The sequence below is a fragment of the Phocoena sinus genome, chromosome 4, assembly GCF_008692025.1.
Source record: "Phocoena sinus isolate mPhoSin1 chromosome 4, mPhoSin1.pri, whole genome shotgun sequence".
NCBI classification, from domain to species: Eukaryota; Metazoa; Chordata; class Mammalia; order Artiodactyla; family Phocoenidae; genus Phocoena; species Phocoena sinus.
The window spans coordinates 95,820,001-95,837,460 of NC_045766.1; the positions used below are offsets into that span (position 1 = coordinate 95,820,001).

Below are 17,460 nucleotides of genomic sequence, written 5' to 3' on the forward strand. Positions count from 1 at the left end.
GAAGAAGCCAGAGACTACAGATCCCAGGATGCACGGCACCCAAACGGCCCAATTGGCTGCCTACAACTAACGATGCGAAACCCGGGTTAGAATCTGAGCCAAAGTGAGTTTGGAAACCGGGTCAACTCCCCTTGTTTGGCAGGGAAGCAGGCTATTGTTAAATGATCATTTCACTCTCTTTTCTAGGTGTTTTCGAAATTTGACACTTTTACCATCGGGATGATTATAAAGTCACTACTCAATACAGACCGAATTTGAGGACTCATTGCTAGAGACTTCTAGCAATGGGGGCTGTCCCTTCTTTTGATATATAGCTATATCAAAAAGCTTACACTTTTGACACAACTATTACATTCTAACTAGTGTGACTGTAGCAATGAACTCAATAAGCTATCAGGAAATGGAGAAAGAAATAGAAACTATAATCTTCAGAGAAGACTTAAAGGAGGAAGTGAAACGGAGCTAAGGCTTAAAAGATGGGTAGACTCTAACCAGTTCAGGAGTATATAGAAGGCGAAAAGACAGTACAGGCTGCAGGTGGAGGCAGGTAGTAATGAAACTAACCACACAATGTAGAGAGGGAGCTTCCAATTTCTACTGCCCACTCCTTCATTCCCTCTTATTCTGAATTCCCCTCTTTCTGAAACAGCAGTGTCCAAAATCTCTAATAGTTTGTTTGAACAAAATCCCCATAACTCACGCTTCTAGGTTTCCAGGCAATTGATTCTGTGAGCATTCCCTCCTTCCAGAGTCCTCCTCCTATCTCTCTGACTACACCTGCTTTACTTCTTTTTTTTTTTTAACTCTGTTTCCCACTGTTTTAGTCTGAAGACAAATTTCTTAACCTGAAGAGGGAATTAAGACTAGGAATTTTTTCTTCTAACCAAGAGACCCCTTACCTAGAAAGTACAGTCTTACTATATAGGTGTAAGAACAAAGCAAGCCTGAATTCTGTCTCCTACTAACCTTTGTTCCCTGGAACAGCTGCGGAGGACTGAGACGAGTCTCCAGCTCAGGGAGAGAGAAAGGGTTTACAGTTCTCTCCAATTTTGCAGGGCAATGACTTGGGAGGGGGAGTCCTGGATACCCAGAAGGTACCTGAGGAGCACAGCTACCTGCAAGTTTACATCAATAGCAGAACCAGAGTTTTGTCTGGTTTGTCTGACCTGGGATCCTGAGGAAAGGGCCAAAGGATTCTCTTCATGGGGCTAACTGAGTATAGTCATAGCTCTTAAAGAGAGTGGCCACAGATCCTGGGTACATGGCCAAGTGAGCCAGCAACCCTTTAAAATCATACCATGGAAACTTTTGTGCTTCAGATACAGCTTTTGCATCTAAAATCAAATTGCTACACTTTAACTAAATTGCTTCATTTTGTGCATATGTTAAACCCTGCACTGCACACTCTGATCAATTTCCAATCAGTCTACTAACCAACACCATGAACTTCTCAACAAGGTAGCATTTTTTGGCAGGCTTAGGCCCCACAAGAAAGACTTTCCCTCCTATCAGCACAGTGTACTTGATCTCTGCAACAGCTGATCCCCCTGACTCATCTTTCCCATCTCTAATTCATCTGCTCACTGCTACTGGCATGATCTAAGTAAAACAACACCTTTTATAATATTAATCCCCTCCTCAAAAACTTCCCTCTTGAAATTCAACTTTCCAGGGCAACCATAATCTGGCCTCACCCTACTTCCCACCATTCATTCCACTAGTTTTCACTTGGTGCTTTTGATTGAGGGAATGACAAAATGATACTTGTGTTTTAGAAAGGTTAAACTGCTCATGAAACAAGGGTGAATTGAAAAGCAGAATAGTGGCAGGAAGGAGACTGTTGTAATAGTGGATGGTAACCTTTAACAAACAGAGCAGTTTCAGGAGAGTATTATGTACAAGTTTAGGTAACATGAAGTTAAGAGACTAGGTAGACAGAAAACTGGAACAACATTTTGGATAGTGCAATTTATCTTGACAAAGGAGTTTTTCTAATTAGGATGACATCTTATGTTTGAAAGAAGTAAATATAATAATAACTTTGAAGTTTTAAAGTTTTAAAACTAAGAAGTTATTAATCTAAAGAGTTTTGACACTAAAGATTTTGAAAATGTGCCTTATTTTTACAATAAAAGTATTTTACACGATTTTTTTGTGATTTATATGAAGGTTTAGGTGTACAAAATCAAAAGTTTTCTTCTCTGGTTAGTATTCATTGGTAGACTTTTATGGTCCTGCTCTCTTATCTATATGACCTGTGACATGGAAGGAGAGACTACCAACTGTGAAAAAACAGTTCATGGGTGTCAATGAAAAACTTAATCAACAGTCGATCTAAGAAAGAAGTGGAAAATTTTAATCCAGTCAACCTGATGATTGTAACCCAAAAAGCTCTGAGGACTCTTCTGTCCATTAGAGGTCAAAGCATGGTTATGTTGCAGGAAGGGGGACCTCTTCCAGGGCCTGAGAGAGGGCTCTTGTCTAACACTTGGAAATGAATTGTCCGAGGAGACACACATGTTGACAAAGCAGGAGACTTTATTGGGAAGGGGCACCCAGGTGGAGAGCAGGAGGGTAAGGGAACCCAGGAGAACTACTCTGCCATGTGGCTCCTAATCTCGGGTTTTATGGTGATAGAATTAGTTTCCAGGTTGTCTCTGGCCAATCATTCTGACTCAGGGTCCTTCCTGGTGGTGCACGCATCGCTCAGCCAAGATGGATTCCAGCGAGGAGGATTCTGGGAGGTCGGTAGGACACGTGGACTTGTGTCTCCTTTTGACCTTTCCCAAATTCTTCCAGTTGGTGGTGGCTTGTTAATTCCATGTTCCTTACCAGGTCATCCTGTTTAAGATAATTCATTCAAATGGTTACTGTGGTGCCTAGCCAGGGTGGATGGTGTCAGCCAGTGTTTCCCGTAAAGTTATATAAGTTTTTGAGACAAATTAGGTATTATTGACAGTTTACACTGTCCATATCTACAGTACAAAGCAAGTACTTTGTACTCACAGGGGGCCATCGTGGCCCCTTACAAGATTAAGAGGGAAGGTTATCTTCTGAGGAGTTGTGACCTTGTGTGAGATTAAGAAGGAAGGTTATCTCCTAAGGAGGTCTGGTTAATGCAGATACACAATACACACTAAAGGAGGCCCAAAAGGGCAGTGAAAATTTTATGTTTAAAATTTCTTGTCATGCCATAAAATATGAATTTTATTTCATCACGGGTTACCTAGAAGCTCCAAATGAGCACTAACTTTCCTCATTATTAGCTATCATTATTTAATAGGTGTTACACACACAATAATAAAAACCAAACAGTGCACAAGGTTATACACATAGTTTCAAGTGTTTTGTTGTGCACTCATCTAGAAGAGGAGATGCAGCTCTTTCAAATTATCGAAGTGGTCTGTAAATCAAAAAGAAGTTCAGAACCACAGTGAAAGAATTTCAGTAATAAAATTCTACAATAATATTTGGACGGAGGGGCTAACTACTCTGCCTTATTATTTTTTATTTTATTTTATTTTTATTTCTGGCTGCATTGGGTCTTTGTTGCTGCACGTGGGCTTTCTCTACTTGCAGCGAGAGGGGGCTACTCTTCATTGAGGTGCACAGGCTTCTCATCGCGGTGGCTTCTCTTTTTGGGCTCTAGGCGCGCCGGCTTCAGTAGTTGTGTCTCGCAGGCTCTAGAGTGCAGGCTCAGTAGTTGTGGCACAGGGGCTTAGTTGCTCTGCGGCATGTGGGATCTTCCCGGACCAGGGCTCAAACCCCTGTCCCCTGCATTGGCAGGCAGATTCTTAACCACTACACCACCAGGGAAGCCCCTGCTTTATTATTATAAGGAGGTTCTAGCTGGGCTTCTGTCTAGAGATTAGTGCTGAACAAATAGGAAGCTCTCTCTGGGAGAGGAAAATAAAATAGTTTGGGGGAACCAGTGAATGATTGTCTCCACCACCCATCTGGATGTAAACTGCCAGCCCGCCATTCTCCAAAGTAGTGAGATTTCAGGAAGGCCAACAGAAGAGTCTTAAAGAATTGATCCCAAATAGCATGAAACGTCAGGGCCAAAATAATTTAGAAGAGTTAGCCATCTCAAGATGAGATACTAAATATTTTATTTTATTTTCCCCCATATAACATATCAGCTAATATCTGAGAAAAAGAAGAGGTGAAAGTAAAAATAAATTTCAAGAATAAAGCCACTGTAACATATATACAATGGAATATTACTCAGCCATAAAAAGAAACGAAATTGAGTTATTTGTAGTGGGGTGGATGGACCTAGAGTCTGTCATACAGAGTGAAGTAAGTCAAAGAGAAAAACAAATACCATATGCTAACACATATACATGGAATCTAAAAAAACAAAATGGTCACGAAGAACCTGGGGGCAGGACAGGAATAACGACGTAGACCTACTAGAGAATGGACTTGAGGACACGGGGAGGGGGAAGGGTAAGCGGGGACAAATTGAGAGAGTGGCATGGACATATATACACTACCAAATGTAAAACTGATAGCTAGTGGGAAGCAACCACATAGCACAGGGAGATCAGCTCAGTGGTTTGTGACCACCTAGAGGGGTGGGATAGTGAGGGTGGGAGGGAGGGAGATGCAAGAGGGAAGAGATATGGGGATATATGAATATGTATAGCTGATTCACTTTGTTATAAAGCAAAAACTAACACACCATTGTAAAGCAATTATACTCCAGTAAAGATATTTTTTAAAATAAAAGGGAATAAAGGCACTGTGAAATACTTTCCAGGTGACTTTGCCTAACTAACTGGGAAGAAGATGACTTTTGTTTAAAAGAATAATAAAGGAGGGACTTACCTGGTGGCGTAGTGGAGAGTGCAGGGGGGCCGGTGTTCGACCCCTGGTTAGGGAACTAGATCCCACATGCATGCCGCAACTAAGAGTTCGCACGTCACAACTAAGGAGCCCACGTGCTGCAACTAAGGAGCCCTGGAGCCACAACTAAGACCCGGTGCAACCAAATAAATAAATAAATTTATTTTTAAAAAAATAATAAAGGAATCCTTGACAGCTTTATTTCATCATCTCTTTTGAAGTGCTTCTAAAAGGCAGTGAAAACTATATAAGTGATTCATCATATTTCCAATTGAAAATTAAGTGAATGTTTAAATAAAAAATTGTAATTTTAATTTATATTTGGAACACTATGAGTGCTTAAAAGCTCAAAAAGTTCATTTTTATAAGAGTGGTAGTTTTACTCTCTACCCCACCCCCCCAACATGATTCATTTTTAAAAAATAAGTGGTGTAGGGACTTCTCTGGTGGTCCAGTGGTAAAGAATCTGCCTTCCAATGCAGGGGACTTGGGTTTGATCCCTGGTCAGGGAACTAAGATTCCATATGCCGCAGGGCAACTATGCCCGCATGCCACAACTACTGAGCTCATGCACCTCAACGAGAGAGCCCGCGTGCTGCAAACTACAGAGCCCACATGCCCTGGAGCCTGCACACCACAACTAGAGAGAAAACCCACACGCCACAGCTACAGAGAAGCCCGTGCACCACAACTGGAGAAGCCCGCGCACCGAAATGAAAGATCCCGCACACCTCAATGAAGATCCCACGTGTTGCAACTAAGACCCAATGCAGCCAAAAAAAAAAGAGAAAAAAGTGGTATAATGGTTATTTTCATGTGTCAACTTGGCTGGGCCACAGTGCCCAGATATATCATCAAACATTATTTTGAATGCCTTCTGTGAGGGTGTTTCGGATAAGATTTACATTTAAATTGGTAGACTTTGAGTAAAGCAGATTGCCCTCCATAATGTGGGTCAGCCTCATCCAATCAGCTGAGGATCTAGATATAACAATAGACTGACCTCCCTGGAACAGCGTGGAATTCTCAGGCAGTCTTTGGACTTGAACCGCAACACTGGCTCCTTGCTGAGTTTCCAACCTGCCAGTCCACCCTGCAGATTTTGGAAACCGCAGCCTTCACAATCATGTCAGCCAGTTCCTTAAAATAAATCTCTTCATCTAATATCTATCTATATCCAAATCTATATCTATCTATCTACATCTATCTATCTATCTATCTATCTATCTATATATATACTATTGGTTCTGTTTCTCTGGAGAACCCTGGCTAATACAGGAGGCAGAGAAGTAACCAACTTCCAAGTAGCTTTTAAATACTAAAGCCTTCATTTTGTAATTATATGTGATGGTCCACCTCATTTGGGGCTCCATTGACATCAGATAGAGGTATGAAAAATTTAGTCAGTTCTGGAAAAAATTTCTCTGAAGAGAAAGAAAATTCAGAGTATCAGTGAATTTTGTGTCTCTCATATATGGCATACACCAGTGTAGCTGATATAAGTGATCTAGCTACAGTAATTATCAGAATAGCTTTCCTACACAGTTGCTTGCACACAGAATGTTACACAAGTTTTCAAACCTAATTTAATTTGCAAAAAATAATCTCCAGGGACTGCCCTGGTGGTGCAGTGATTAAGGATCCACCTGCCAATGCAGGGGACACAGGTTCGATCTCTGGTCCGGGAAGATCCCACATGCTTCAGAGCAACTAAGCCCATGAGCCACAACTACTGAGGCCCACATGCTCTAGGTCCCATGTGCTGCAACTATTGAGCCCACGTGCTGCATCTACTGAAGCCCAAGTGCCTAGAGCCCATGCTCCGCAACAAGAAAAGCCACCGCAATAAGCCCTCGCATAGCAACAGAGTGGCCCCCGCTCTCCGCAGCTAGAGAAAGCCTGAACGCAGCAACAAAGACCCAACTCAGCCAAAAATAAAATAAAATTTTAAAATAATAATAATCTCTAAAGGAGTCTAAGTATATCTTTAGATGTTCTCTTTGTCCTTCAGGATATATTTTCTATTTTAAAATAATGTAGCATGCGCCAACTTTAAAAACATGTTACTGTAAAAATCTTAGAAAATACAGGCAAGCAAAAAAGTAAAAATAATAATCTTCCATAATTCCCCTATGCAGAGATAGTCACTGTTAACATGTTGTGTTTCCTTTTAATCTATTTTTATCTATGGGACGATATCTAGATTCCCTGCCTCCCGTATTTTTTTTTTAACAAAAATGGATGTATACTGCACATAGATTTGAGACTGCTATTTTCAGGTAATATGTTTGTAAATTTCCCTGTGACCTATTTTTGGTTATCTCATGCACTTTTAAGAAATTTACCTTTTCTTCCTTTCCAGTTAAGAGAGGATATTATCGAACAGAAATATATAAAGTATATTACTACACTGAGGAATTCAAGTATATGTGTTAACTTTTTCTCTTCTGAAATTGTACTTTCAAAACTTTGAAATCACTAAGATTTTCACATTTAACTACAACACAAAGTCTATAATACAGAAGGAATATTAATAATCTCTTTAAGCTAAAATACAAATTCCCTTGGGATGGACATATACACACTACTGTTCTTGCCTCAGCACAAAAGAATTCAGAGATGAAGTGATAGGTAAGAAATGGATTTATTTAGAAAGAAACACACTCCACAGACAAAGTGTGGACCATCTCAGAAGGTGAATGAGCCTCAAAATATGCTCTGGTTAGTTTTTATGGGCTGGGTAATTTCATAGGCTAATAAGTGGGAGGATTATTCCAATTATTTCGGGGAAGGGGTGGGAATTTCCAGGAATTGGGCCACCGCCCACTTTTTGACCTTTTATGGTTGGCCTCAGAACTGTCATGGCGCCGGTGGGTGTGTCATTTAGCATGCTAATGTATTACAATGAGCATATAATGAGGCTCAAGGTCTACTGGAAGTCAAATCTTCTGCCATCTTGGACCCAGTTGGTTCTAACCAGTCTTTGTCATGTCCTATGGCTGTATCATTGTTTTAAAGGTTATGCCCTACCCCCTTCCCTCCTGTTTCACTACTACATATAAAATAGATAACCAATAATGACCTACTGTATAGCACAGGGAACTCTATTCTGTAATGACCTATATGGGAAAAGAATCTAAAAAAGAGTGGATATATGTATATGTACAAGTGATTCACTTTGTTGTACACCTGAAACTAATACAACATTATAAATCAACTATACTCCAATAACATTTTTAAAAAATAAAATATAAATTTCCTTCCATGAAATAATAAACTCAAATGAAATAATCAACTCAAACGTCTACTTTACATAGATATTCTCTAGCAAATGTTGGCAAACTACAGACTATGGGCTGAATCCAGCCTGGTGCCTAATTTTGTACAGCCTACAGCTAATATGGTTTTTACATTTTAAGTGACTGGGGAAAAAATAATAGTAATATTTTATGACACAAAATTATATGAAATTCATATTTCAGTGTCCATAAATAAAATTTCATTGGAATACAGTCATATTTATTTACCTATTGTCTACAGCTGCTTTTACACTACAATAACGGGGTCCTCATGACTGAGACCATATGCAGCATTCTTAGCTCTTATTAGTGCTGCTACACACTACAAATCACAGTAACACTTTTTCTTTTTTTTTTTTTTTTTTGCGGTACGCGGGCCTCTCACTGCTGTGGCCTCTCCCGCTACGGAGCACAGGCTCCGGACGCGCAGGCTCAGCGGCCATGGCTCACGGGCCCAGCTGCTCCGTGGCATGGGGGATCCTCCCGGACCGGGCTCCCGGACCGGGGCACGACAGGGCACCGGGGCACAAGTCCCCTGCATCGACAGGCGGACTCTCAACCACTGCGCCACCAGGAAAGCCCACAGTAACACATTTTTACTTGACAGCATTTCATGTGCCATGTGTATCGCCATACTGTGACATTTTATTATTAGTTTTATGACCAGCATATACTTATCATGTCAAAACAAAAAAAAAGAAAATGGTAAGCTTAAAATATTCCATCTTTAAGATACTGTGACCTGCAGATTATTTTGTTAACAAATTAGATGGCAAAGCATTATGTTTATTATGCAATGAACCTATATGCTAAAAGAATACAATATATGTCGACATTACCAGACTGAGCAGTCATTACAATATTCAAATCGCAGAAAACAGAAAAGTTAGAAAAATTAAATAGAATATCTCATCATAGTAAAATTTCTTCACCAAAAAAAAAAGAGAGAGAGGGAGAAAGAGAGAAAGAAAATTAGGCTGCAACCAAAGTAATTTCCAAGTGGCTCATTTGTTAGGCAAGCAAGGAAAGTCATTTACTTATGGTGTGTTAATTAGATGATGTTTGACTGCAGCAGCTGAAGAAATGTATCCAGAAAAAATAAACTTGTTTAAGATCATTAGCCTTTAGGTAAGAACAGCTGCTTCAAGTGTTGAGCACACTGGGAACATCAATAGTCAATTTAAATTATTTAGTGAAGCCTAATTATTTTGAATCGTTTTCCTTGGCTCTTAATGAGTTGACAGGTGTTATTGAAACTGCTCCTTTGTTCTGTTTATTCAAGGAGTCAACTTTTCAAGTGACTTTAGAATTAGCCTTTATGAATAGGGTGCATTGAACAGGTGAGAATATTTTTAAAGAAGTTGAGAAAACACTAATTCAATACACCTAAGTGGAATCTTCTGTTTAAAAAAGTAGAAAAAGCCTTAGTTTGACAGATTTACAACACTTGTGAAAATGTAAGGTGTAAAGCCTACGGTTATAACATCATTGTATTATTAATTAGCAGATTCTTTGTGGAAAACATTTGAATCCACCACGTGTTGAGCCAGTGATGTCAACAATAAACTTCATTTGTTCTTATGGGTTTACCATCATCAGCCCATGAATTTTTGTCAGAAATAGCAGCTGAATATCCTGACTTGCCCTACCACACAGTGTTTGATGACTTACCAGTGGTATCATTTTATTATTATTATTAATTTTTTTTAGCTCAGGGCCAAGATTGAAATTTTTTCAAATGAAAAGAACCTCCCTTAACCACTATTATGGAACACTTATTGAATGGCTTTAGGATTAGTTTTTTGCTAATTTTGATCATGTGATGATGCTTCTTAACAAACTCAAGCTAAGGACAATGCAGCACTTACATGCAAAACTTATTCTGTGGTAAAGTCATTTCAATAATCACTAACGTTAGTTGATTCATAAGTTAAAAAGGAAGCTGTCCATTCTCAAACAAATTTGCAGTGGTTATATTTTTCGAGCTCAAATTACAGTTTTAGTAGTGTTGTTGAGACCTCAATGCAAATGCAAAGAAAATTTCCATGTTTCAAGACCAATTTAACTGTGCATTTTGGAGCTTTCACTTAACTTTCAATTGGAAATAATTAATCTGACATGCTAAAAGGAAAATATCAAGAAAATAGTCTAATTCTATAATTGCCTTCCAAGAGATTAATATGTTCAATTTAAATCATATGTCCTTGGATTGATGGTAGTATTTGTCAGGGTGAAAAGACATTTTTCAAAGACAAAAGTTGTAAAATCTCATTAGAGATCAGGATTAACACATTAATACTTGCAATTGATTTTGATGATAGGGAAATGTTAAGAGAAATGTTATCCTCCCCCTCCCCAAAAAGAATTTCATTCTTTAGTAGATCTGTTTTACAAAAACGTACTTAATATTATTATATTTTAAATTTTGTCAATGGATATATTGTGGAAATTGGTTTTCTCTCTTGTTATAGAAATACTTATATAAATATTCTCAATTTTGCCTCTTAGCCCATGAAGCCTAAAACACTTAATATTTCCAAACCTCTGTTCTGGAGGAAATAAAATCTGAGTAGGAAATTAGCCAGTGAAAGGGAGGAAAGATTCCAGCCAAAGAAGACAGCTTGGGCACATGCGTGAGAACCAATAGAGTATGTGAACAGTACTAAGCAATTATTGCATTCTGAATCATAATAAATACCATGCTTCGTTTCTCTTGCATTTTTGAGCCAATCGGTAATACCAGTTTCTTCCAGAAGATGGCTCCCTTCATTTAGCCAAAATTTTATTATGAAACATTTCCAACATACAGAAAATTTGAAAGAACTTTACAGGGAACACTCATAAACCCACCACTTTGATTCTCTTATCAACATTTTATTATACTTATTTTATCACATATATATCCATCTATCCCTCCCCTCCATCCATCTCGTCTTTTGATGTATCTCCCTATATACTTCAACAAGTATTTCATTAACTAGTGTTCAATATTTATTTAGTTTCCTGTTTTTTTAAATAATATTTACGGTAATTCCCTGGCGGTCCAATTATTAGGATTCCGAGCTTCACTTCAGGGGGCACAGGTTCAATCCCTGGTCGGGAACTAAGATGGTGCATGCCGCGTGGTACAGCCAAAAAAAAAAAAAAAAAAAGATATAAACTAAAATTTACATGAATACTCACATCTTAAATGAACATTCACTGAGTTTTGACCAACTGTGTTTAATTAACCCAAAATCCATAAAGACATAGAACATTACCATTAAAACAGAAAGTTCTCTCATACCCTTTCCCATTCAATAATTCCTCTCCCACACAGAAGCAACCACTGTTCTGATATTTTTTTCCATCATAGGTTAGATTTGTATGGTATAGAACTTGATACACACAGAATCATACAATATGTACTTTTTTTTTTGGTAAGGCTTCTTTCATTTAGCATAAGGTTTTGGGGACTCATGTTGATGAGTAAGTCAGTAGTTTATTCCATTTTATTTGAGTAGTAGTCCATTATATGAATATATATTATAGTTTGTCTATATATTCACATTTGATACAGCACCGAGAGTGTTTCTTGTATGTATTATGAATAAAGATGATATAAACATTCTTGTATAAAGTAGGTTTTTGTTTGTTTTTAAAATTTTTTAAATTACAAAATAATACAGGTGGTACTTATTCCTCCTATTTTCAGGATTGAATTGCGGGGCTTAAATCTTTCAATCCCTAAACACTTTATAATTGTTTGAAACTTTTTATCATGGAAAAGTGATTAAAAGAGTACGTAACAGGACTTCCCTGGTGGCACAGTAGTTAAGAATCCTGGCTCACCTGGCAATGCAAGGGACATGGGTTTGATCCCTGATCTGGGAGGATCCCACATGCCGTGGAGCAACTAAGCCCATGCACCACAACTACTGAGCCTGCACTCTAGAGCCTGTGAGCCACAACAACTGAGCCCGCATGCTGCAGCTACCAAAGCCCACGCGCATAGAGCCCGTGCTCCACAAAGAGAAGCCACCGTGATGAGAAGCCCGGGCACCGCAATGAAGACCCAATGCAGCCAAAAATAAAGGATAATAATAATAATAATTTTTTTAATTAAAAAAAGAGTACATAACTATATAGAGACTATTGTGATGAACTCTCCTACACAACACCCAGCTTCAACTATTATCCACTTCTGGCCAATCATTTTTTTCATCCATGCCCTTACCCACTAGTCCCTCCCTCAGATTATTTTAAGGCAAATCCCAGCCATCCTGCTATTTCATCTGTAAATATTTAGTATGTATCTCTAAATATCAATATAAGAACTCTTTTTTTTATTAAACACACAGTACAATTACAATAGGTAAAGAATTGACAGTACATCTTAATATCAAAAATCCAGTCAGTATTCAAATTACCCCTATGGTCTATCCAGCTTGGTTGTTCAAATCAGGCCTCCGTTAAAATCCATATGTTGCAATTAGTTGAGGAGGCTCTTAAATTTTTTTTAATCTATAGGCAGAGCCAGCTTCAAGTTGTGCAACCTATGCAGTCACACAGGGTCCCTTGCTCAGGGGTATCCCATGCTTGGAGTTTAATGCTCTGCAGTCGCTGTCTTGAAAGTCTTAATAATTGTATCCTTGCACTTGTGTTTTTTAAGTGAAGTATAATGGGACGATAGAGCATGTGCCTGGGGCTTGCCACCTCAGCTCCCTTGTGGGCCCACTCCTTGCAGCCTCCTCTCTTTCTAGGGATGGGTTCCAGAGGGCCGCTGGTTCTACAGTCCCTTGACTCACTCCTTCCCCTCCCCCTCAGCTCTCTCCAAAGCAGGCAGCACCATCATGCATTATGCCAGTTTGACATCTACCCAGGAGGATGGTGGAAGGAGATGGCTGGCTGAACTTCCCTGCAGCACTGAGGCAGTTTGTTGGTCCGGTGCCTCTAAGGAGGGGGACCTGAGAGCAGGTAGGCCTGGAATGTTCATGCACAATGTCAAGTCACAGGGCAGGACCCTGGGCACCTATGAGGGGCTGCATTGGCCCAGCGAATGTCCTTGCCTGAGAGAGCATGAAGTAAAATAGCAATTGAAAAAATATCATGAAAGGTCGAGAGATAGATTGCAGAAGAAAGGAAATAGCTTATTTTAGTACTTTAAGGACATCTTTTTCCTGCTTTTTGACAAAGGGACCCCATACTTTCATTTTACACTGGACCCTGCAAATTATTTATATAGCTGGTTCTGTTCATTCGTTCTTCTCTCTCTCTCTCTCTCTCTCTTTCTCTCTCTCAATTTTACATGATGTTGAAGAAATTAAGTCATCCTGTAGATGCCAGTTGCAAGCATGTGGAATCATTTCACATGTTCCTCTGTCCCCTATAATTTATATAATGGGTAGATATGAAAACTTGATTAATGCTTCGTAATTTTAAAGAAAGATTCATAATTGTTCACTGAGTTATTTATTTATTTATTTATTTATTTTGCGGTACGTGGGCCTCTCACTGTTGTGGCCTCTCCTGTTGCAGAGCACAGCCCCCGGACACACAGGCTCAGCGGCCACGGCTCACGGGCCCAGCCGCTCCGCGGCATGTGGGATCTTCCCGGACCGGGGCATGAACCCGTGTCCCCCGCATCGGCAGGTGGACTCTCAACCACTAAGCCACCAGGGAAGCCCCACTGAGTAATTTTTAAACCTAGTTATTTTCTAATCTAGTTACTAGGCATTCCTTTCAAAGCCTTCCCTGAGGCCAATGCCTGAGAGTCTTGGGATTGACCAGCCTACTGGGAACTCTGATGATGGATTCTAAAAAGGCAGGATCCCTCCCACAACTGAGGAGAGAATGCTATTGGAAGAAAACACTAAGATTGGTGCCTAAGTCATTCCGAAGGCATTCGTGTTTACACATTCCTGTTGTTGTCTTATTTTAACTTTTTCTGCCTCTTAACGCAGTCAAAAATCTTCCATAGGCTTCTGTGAGATGACTGTCATGGATATCTATTTCCTTTGACCTCATCTGCTCAGCCTCCTTCAGTAGATTCTTTCTCCATTTCTCCTATCCCGTAAATATTAGTATTTCCTGATTCCTTTGGCTGACTCACTCTAGTCACTCTTTCTAGGGGTGGCAGACCCAGAGATGCCCTATCCAGATCCCTCTTCAAGCAAGAGCTTGAAGACATCATAGTTAGCAATGTCCTCCAGCTGTCAGCAGAGTCTGGCTCAGCTGCTGAGCACCACCTCACTTAGGTCATGAACTCCCTGGGTCAAGCCACATCTGCTGACTAAGCAAGGTGGGGGTATAAAGAGAATTGATCATTTGACTCAAAAAGGGATACTCTGACAGGCAATAATTGTTCCAGAGCTCCTGGCAGGATTGACTGGGGTTTAGTTGGGCCAGTAATGCATTTGCCTTCTTCTGCCTAACATTGCTTCCTCCTTCCTTTCATAGGACCTGGTCCCTAGTAAATACCTTTTACTCTAAACATAGTCTCAGTAAGTGCTTCCAGAGAAGACAGCCTGTGACAGTAGGTGATGCTATCCCACATATTCTACTATCACCTATAGATCCATTACTCCTAAAATACATTCTATTCCAAACACTCCTCTAAACTTGTTTATCTTCCCACTACACAATTCCACCTTCACATCCTACGGGCATCGTGAACTTGGTCTTTCCCAAACTGACCCTTTCCTCACAAACACGCTCCTTCCTCTTATCTGTCTTCTTTTGACAAATGATACCGCTATTCACTAAGTCTCCATCTTCAAATTTTCCTTACTTCCTGCATTACCTATTGCTATCTTAACAAATTATTCCTAAAACAAAGTAGTTTAAAACAACAAACATTTATGATCTCACCGTTTTTATGGGTTAGGAATTCAAGAGGGTTTATCTGGGCGGAAACTGGAAGAGCAAGAAACATGTTCTACCCCAGAGCCTCTGGAGGGAGCACAGATCGCTTGACTTCAGCCTAGTGATACTGATTTCAGACTTCCAGCCTCCAGACCCATAAGAGAATACATTTGTCATGTTTTAAGCCATCAAGTTTGTGGTTATTTGTTACAGCAACCACAGGAAACTAATACAGCAGGAGACTATGTATAAAAGGTGAAGAAACAGTGAAGAGAATGCTCTGTTTTCAGGAAGTATATAGACGCCCAGAAAAGCACCAATTTTGGAGTGAAGCTGTCTTTTGCCTATGAAAGAGAAAGGATAAAGTCTGCAAAAATTTATGGATGGTGTTGGAAACTGTGCTTTATGACACTACATAAAATGCTTTTAGGGGTTTCTGTATAATTTCTTCTTATTATAAGAGTGCTTGAACACAATGTAAGGTGTGATACATACAAAGTGTTATAAAGAACCCTGAAATGCCAGCTCCAGGAAAGAGTAAAAGAGCTAAAATCCATAAGACCGAGTTTCCTGCTTTTCCTCCACAGAGCTAGTCAGACCAAAAATAATTTCGAGGACCGACAGAACAAAATCTTCCTAAAATGCTTGGGAAGGGACTATAAATTCTGGGGTTCTGTGAAGTAAACAGATCCAAAATCCTGCAGGTAGATCTTGGCTCCACCCTCTACTCACATCCAGCTCTGCCTTGTGGAGCTTGTAGAAGCCAGGACTATTCCAGAAAGACTTTTTTTTTAAGTGAGCAAACTATTTTATCACCAGTAATTTAAAACAAAGAAAGTTAGATGGATGTCAGAGTCAAGTTCAAAAACCATGGAAGCTGAGGTATCCATCTGCCTGTAGTCTATTTAGACAAAGTCTTCTAAGTATACCAGACACTCTCAACAGCTGGTCAGAGTTGGTCAGGCTGTCAAATTCCTTCCCTTTGCTTTTTTGGTTTTTCAACTCCATTCATATCTCTGTTCATTCATTCTTGAGATTGTTTCCAACATATGTGCAGCTTTCTTAATATCAGTCAGCCACCTTGTTGGACTTTTTAAATCTCTTCAACCACCTACTTGCAGAACTTTTTAGGGTGAGTTGCTTATATAGAGAGTGTCCAGAAGAGGGAAATTTCCTACTCTACCCATTTTGAGTTCTTGCGGCTGGACTAATAATAAAATCAACACACAACAGATGAACAGGAGAAAAAGAAAATTAAACAAATTTAATTCATGTGCACAGAGGTCTCACAGAAATAAGTCCTAAGTAAGAAGTTGCAAAAGCAGGCAGCTTTTATATTTTTTAGACAAAGGAACAATAATTAGTAAGGAATTTAAGCAAAGTTTGGGCTTTGGGTAGTAAATTAGTAAAGAAGTATGAAAGTTTGTTTATACAAGCTTCTGTGCCTTGAATTCCCTATCTCTGGTAATAATGATGTCTTCCTATCTTCTGGTACAGTACAGCGAGAGAGTATGAGAGATTTATTTCCTGCTTCCAAGGGGACACAGAGGAGGGTCTAAGTATCCTTCTTGCACCTACCGGTTCTTAAGTAACCTGAATGCAAAATATCCACTATGCCATTGAGGCATACTTTGGAGCAGCCTGCCAATGGGCTCCAACAACAGCATAAACCGATCATTAGATTTGTTTCCTAGTCAAGTACTCCAGCCTCGCACACAATTCAAGGATTCTCTTTTGCCACTCCCCATTATTTGCTGAAGTACCGAGCATTACAGAAGGGTTCAAGCGATCCAGACATCGGCCTTCCCGGTGGGCCCGGGCAGGGCTGCCTTTTCCAGAGAAGGGCTTTACCGTTTCCTGAGCAACCACCGTCCGCTACCCCCACACCCCCGCCACTAGGTAGCAGCCGGCAGCCTGGCAATCGACCGCCACCGGCAGTCGTCATTTTGCAATGCTTCGGCGCTTACTTAATAGAGATTTTGTAAACTAAATGAATTAATGTATGCAAATGATTTAGCACGAGTCCTGGCACACAGAAAGAGAACACTCAACGAACGTTAATTATAATTAATGCAAAACGCCATCAAGCACAATTCCATTTGCACGGCCTCAGAGACAGTTCAGATGTCCTTATTTTTTTGCAAATGTGGAAACTATTACAATTTAATTTTGTTAGTTAAGGAAATGGGCCAGCACAGAAGGCAAAATATTATTTTAGGTTTTACCTAAGCGGTATTCATCTATACATCACTAAACTATAAGAGGGAGGGGAGAGAGGAGCCTCTTCTCTTTACCTCACGTTCCCTGCAGTAGGACGAAGCTCTAAGAGAGACGACAAAATGACTCAGAAAGCAACTGCCAGCCTGTCCCTCCCTCCCCGCCTGTAGAGCCTTAACGGCCTCTAGCGCAGTTACTCCAGGGGCGGACGGCCACCGGGGAACTCTAGACGTGTCGCCCCGGCGAGGTG

At 40.0% G+C, this 17,460-nt stretch overlaps 1 long non-coding RNA gene across 2 annotated transcripts; it reads right to left on the minus strand.

Annotated features, from left to right (window-relative positions):
- Positions 1–2,642: 2,642 nt before the first annotated feature.
- On the minus strand, positions 2,643–17,420 carry LOC116753618. 2 transcript variants are annotated; one of them, XR_004349774.1, is made up of 4 exons: positions 17,288–17,420; positions 11,177–11,253; positions 5,855–5,944; positions 2,643–2,841 (listed from the first exon to the last, which is right to left on the minus strand). It is a non-coding gene; the product is annotated as an uncharacterized LOC116753618 (long non-coding RNA). The 2 variants fall into 2 exon arrangements; XR_004349773.1 differs by lacking the exon at positions 5,855–5,944.
- Positions 17,421–17,460: the final 40 nt, after the last annotated feature.